Below are 6000 nucleotides of genomic sequence, written 5' to 3' on the forward strand. Positions count from 1 at the left end.
TCTAGCTCCAAATCTGACTTCAGATTGGTTTCGGGACTTGTTAAACATCCGTTGATTAGCCACATTCATTTTCTTTTCAGCCTTAACTATCTCTGGAGTGGACTTATCAACAGCTGTCTCTTTGTTTTTCACAAACTTTACTTCCTTGGTGACTTTGGCTGATGAGCTGCTCCCTCCGGTATATCCCAACCCGAACTTGTCTGAGGCATGTCTTTGAGATGAAATAACATCATCTAGCTTCTTGGAGGAGACCCTGTCTACCTTGGCATGAGCTTGTACTACCTCTTGCTCGAGAAACCTCACCTTCGTGTATGCTTCTGATAGCTCACCATTAAGTGCTTCAATCTCACACTTTGCCTCCTTATATCTAACCAACAGGCTTTTGAAATCTTCTTCAGCTCTCTTCATTTTCTTTATGGCTGCCTTTGCCACCTTTGTATACTCTCCTGATTTCTCAAGGAGTATTGCGTAATTCTTTTTAAGGCTGGATGCGTCTTCTTCTTCTTCACCTTCTGATTCTTCAACAATCCCAATGGACTCATCATCAGAACATTCACCCAGCTCATTCACAAGAGTACTCAAATCATCTGAAGATCCCACATGAGCAATGGTCATAAATGCTAAGTAATTTCCCTCTCCGTCACAGCTTTCTTCAGAGTCAAATTTTGATGAGTCTGAGTCACTCAAAGTAGTGGCATAGACCTTTCCTTTTGTCTTCAAATAATTTGGACATTCCTTTTTGAAGTGTCCATGTCCGTTGCACTCGAAGCACACAATGTCCGAAGGAGATTGAGACTCCTTCCCTTCTTTCCTCGTAAACTCTTTCTTATCACCTCTTGAAGATGAGAATTTCCCTCTATTAAATGGTTTCCCACTGCCCTTCTTCTTCAGAAATTTTCGGAAGTTCTTTACAAGATATGCCACTTCCTTTTCCACTCCATCTTCTTCGGAGGGATCATCCATTCTTTCGGTGATGGTTTTGAGAGCAAATGATTTACTCGTCTTGTGTGAAGGCAGTCCCAGTTCATATGTTTGGAGAGACCCAATCAGCTCTTAAATTTTGATCTCATCCAAGTCTTTACTATCCTCTATGGCTGTGACTTTTGCTCTAAAACATTCAGGTAAGGACCTCAAGATTTTCCTTACCACCTTGGTGTCTTCAATCTTCTCACCAAGATTGAGTTTAGCAATGACAATTTCGTTGAGCTTCCCATAGAATGAATCAAATGATTCATCTTTACCCATCTTGAGCTCTTTAAATTTGGTGGTAAACATTTGAAGCTTTGTGTCCTTCACCTTCTTAGTCCCCTCATAAGTTGTCTCCAAAATTTCCCAAGCTTTCTTGGCCACAATCATGTGGGATATCCTGTGGAATTCATCAGGAGACATAGCACAGAAAATAGCATTTAAAGCCTTACTATTAGCATTGGCTGCTGCAAGAGCAGCCTTATCCCAATTGGCCTTAGGAGCCTCTGGTTTAGTCCAACCTATCTCAACTGCATCCCAAACGGTATCTTCTATAGAGCATAAAAATGCTCTCATTCGGACTTTCCAAAATGCATAATTATTACCATCAAAAAATGGTGGAACAGTGAGAGATTGAGACCTATCCATCTCAACAAGGGGTCAAGGATCATACTTAGGTATTAACACCACAACAAGTGTACCCGCTCTGATACCAATTGAAAGTTCAATATGGGTATGAAACACCCTTGAACGTTTAGACCCCCAGATACAAAATACCAATTCAAGCTTTATATCAAACAATCAATGTGCAGAATATGATAACAAGCTTATAACAGAATTGATAAAACAATCTAAGCCAAATATAAACACATCCACAACAGTAAATATAAGGCAAAGATAAAGGAAAGAGAGATGCAAACACACGGACAACACACGATGTGTTATCGAAGAGGAAACCGAAGTCCTCGGCGTAAAACCTCTTCGCCGCCCTCCAAGCGGTGATAAAATCCACTAAAGAATATAGTTGGGATACATGAACAACAGAAGACCCTCCAAGCCTAATCTACCGAAGTACCTAAGCCCTCCAAGCTTCTTGCTCCAACGAGGTTACGCTGAACCTATTTCTTCTTTAGCTTGCCGGATTCCGCTACTTAACCATAGCATCAACCAATGTATATTGGTTCCTTTCCAAACTGCTTCCCAAAGCACCAAATGGACCTTCTCACAGACATGGGTGTGGTGAGATAAGGGTTTTGTAAATGACCTCTCAAGGGTATGACAATGGAGAGGAAGAGAGTAGAGGAATTTGTAGAGTCTCTTTAGATGAAGATTGGGGATGAATCAATCTTGTTTTTCTCTAGGGTTTTCTCTCACAAAATTCTCTCTGGAAGCTCTCACAATATGATGGGTATAAGGGTGTATATATAGTAGGGTGAGAAGGGAATGCAAAACGTTAGTTTTTGCCAAATAGGGCAAGTTGGTGACTTGATCTCGCGGCTTGACCAAGTCGCGAATTCAAGTCATGACATAATGGCCTGGCCAGACTAGAACTTTTGTCCTGTAGCGTGACAGCTGGCGCGACCCTTCAGCTTCCTAGTGTGCCTCTCACGTGCCTGCCTTTCGCGGCTTGCTAGTCGCGATCCACCCGCGAGCCCTAGCCGCGAGACTCTGTTTTTCTTGCACACTCTTGAGCTTTTCTTCACATCTTCTCACACACTACCCTTACAATTTTCCCACCTAAATACAGGGTTGCTAAGTGCTAAATTACAAGAAAATTGGTCACGGAATAAAGCCAATTAAATGGTTGATTAGATTCAACCTTACAAAGTAAGTTCTAAATCAGGAGAGAGATATCATAATTCATGTAATTCTCAAGAAAAATAAAACTAGACACAAAATAAAATATTTTTGTCTTTTTGAAAATTTTCAATGTTTGTTTTCAAAAAAAAAAAAAAACAAAAACAAAAACAACCTAAAACAAAAATAAAAAAATTTCCACAAATAATTGAAATAATTATATCAAGGACAAATAAACAATACTCACCTTAGCAAGTCTTTTCTCACCTATACAACATGCATCTTTGGCTTTGTAGGTGAAAAACCATGAAAAGCATAGTGTATTTGAGGGATCACACAAATCTTCTAAGAGAGACTCAAATCCTGCAATTTCCTTTCACAAGCCAACAAACTTAAATTTTTCAAAAGCATATAAAACAATTTATTTGGACTTATGGTAGGAGAAATATCATCACATATCCTAAACAGAAACACAAAATGCTTAAATTTCAATTTATGACAGTTAGGATGAATGTAACCAGACAGACCACAAAAGTGACACACATGAACAAATCTAGGAATATCAGTATTCCTAACAGCAGATCTAGTTTCATATTTTGGTTTTTGCCTCAACAAATAACAATTTGGTCTAATATGACCAACAACACCACAAAGGTGACAGGTAGGCACAAAAACAGATTTCTTATGCACTCTAACAAAAGGTTTAGACATAGGTTTAGAAACTTCAATGTCTGCATCAGAACTTTTATCTTTGTCTAACCTAGCAAAATAAGCATTTTCCTTATAATTCCTCTTGAAGGGAGGGATACAAATTTTGTCTTTAGGCTTAACAGGAACATAAAAAAAAATAGATATGTTTTCAATAGCAAGTTTGGTATAAGGCAAATTTTCAATTTTAGCTTTAGCCTTAACTCACTTTTGTTCCAAACTTTTCATCTTTTCATCTTGAGAAGAAAATTGATTTCTAAAAAATTCATTCTTTTTATTAGATTCATTTAATCTCACAATCAATTCCTCTTTTTCAAGATTAGCCAATTTTAACTCTTCTTTGAATTTCTTAGCAATTTTCATAGATTTAGTTAATTTCCTACGAAGAGTTTCACAGGCATCAACAAGGTCAACAGAAACAGTAGTGACTTTTTTTATTCAAATTTTCACATGTATAAGCAAACAGACACTTAAAATTATCCATGACAGCAAGGATCAAGTATCTCACTAAGGATGTTAATCCAAATCAAAGTGAACCCGCTGTGATACCATTTGTTTGTTCGTTTAGACCCCTTAAATAGATTTTTTAACCTAATATATTAACCAAGTGATTGCTTAGATTAATTATTCATATTAGGTTCTAAAAGTTTAGAACAATTGGCAAATCGTGAATAAAAATTTGTCTAGATATAGATCCTAGAGTCTATAGGTATTATTAGACAATGCTCAAGGTGATACAAGTCAAGATTCAAGAACATACAACGTGTTAGAAAGAAGAATTCGAAATCTACCTGGTTCAATCGATCGAAAGACAGGCTCGACAGATTGAAATACAGGTCAGCAGAATTTTATGTTCGGCCCTATAGTAGTTCAAGCCCAAAAAGGATTAGGGTTTCAAATTTACTTCTCCTAGTATATAAAGGAAACCCTAAGAATGTTTTTATAAGGCTTTCTCATATCTTCTACCAATGTTATTCCTTGAAAAATCTCTAGATCCGGTGTTGTAGAAGTTGCTGCCTTCTCTAGTTATTAAAGGTGCTAATGATCTAAACCTTTAAAGGTGGTCTTAGAGTCACAAACAGGAGAGTTTGTTTTGCTAAACCTTTGAGTGGAGTCTCAAAGTCACAAGTGTGGGTGCTTGTGTTGCAAAGGCCTAATAGAGAAAGAGTCTGTGGATTCGGAGCTTGCACGTGGTCTTGTCAGTAAGTTTTACATGTGGTAGCAATATGATGTTAATAGTCTAAGTCTTATTGTAATCTTCGATTCTCTATAGTGGATTTGCTTTTTACCTTGAGGATAGTTAGGTTAAATCCTCCCTAGGTTTTTTACTGGTTTGGTTTTCCTGGGTGATCATATCTTTGTGTTCTTTATATTTTTTGCTGCTTTGCATGATATAATTGTTTTGTTTTAACCTAGATCTGAATCATAAACCTAAGTATTCACTTGGTTAATTAATTAGGTTAAACAATCTAATTTACAGGGATCTACCTAACAATTCAAATTTAGGTTAAACAGAAATATATCATATCATGCAAAACAATGGAAAAGTAAATAACAACATAATATGATGACTCAAGAAAACCGATGAAACGAACCATTTCAAGGTAAAAACCTGAAAATGATTTAATCTAGCTATCCTCAAGGTAAAACAAATCCACTATAAGAGAATTGAAGTTTTTACAATCAGATTTAACCCTAAATCTATTACTACCTACAGTAGTAACTTACTGACACAACCACGTGCAAGTTCTGAATCCATAAACGTCTTCTTTTCTTTCATTTACACCAACACAAGCCGCCTTGCTTGTGACTTTGAAATCCCACTCAGAGGTTTAGCAACACAAACTCTCCAGTTTGTGACTCCAAGACCACCCTTGAAGGTTTAAATCATCAGCTATTGTTGATCTTGTTGTAGCAACTTTAGATATACTGGTTCTAATGGTATGAGAATGATTTCCAATAGTGACTTTGATTGAAGAAGCCAAAATACCTTTTAGATCACACAATAGCACCTCCAAAGTCTTTCAAAAGCCTAAAAAACATAGTTAGGATTTTCCTTTATATACTAGAAGTGTTTCACTTGAAACCCAAAACGTTTAGGCAGAGTTTGGGCTGAAATAAAATTCTGCAGAAATTTCATGTCTGCAATTTTCGATTAGTCAGATCTAATTTTTGATCGGTCGAGTTTCACTAAATTTGAACTCTTCTTTTTGCAGCTTGTATTTTCTTGTGTTCAGATTTGTAATACCTTAAGCATTGTCTAATAAACTCTATAGACTCTAAGATCTATACCTAGACAAGTTTGTGCTCATGGTTTGCCAATTGTTCTAAATTTTTAGAACCTAACAGAGTCCATGAAGGTAGGGGTGACTATGTTTCATTTTTAAGACTAGCTTTCAATTGAGTAGAACATCTATCTCTGTCTCTTCATTCACAGAAAGAGAGGCAACATCGAATGAGGAATGTAAGGTGGCCTATGCGACTAGAGAAAAGATGGAAAACACTTTTTTCAAGCTAGTCGATGCCACT

Source organism: Quercus suber, unplaced genomic scaffold (genome assembly GCF_002906115.3).
Source record: "Quercus suber isolate HL8 unplaced genomic scaffold, Cork oak 2.0 scaffold_208, whole genome shotgun sequence".
NCBI lineage: Eukaryota > Viridiplantae > Streptophyta > Magnoliopsida > Fagales > Fagaceae > Quercus > Quercus suber.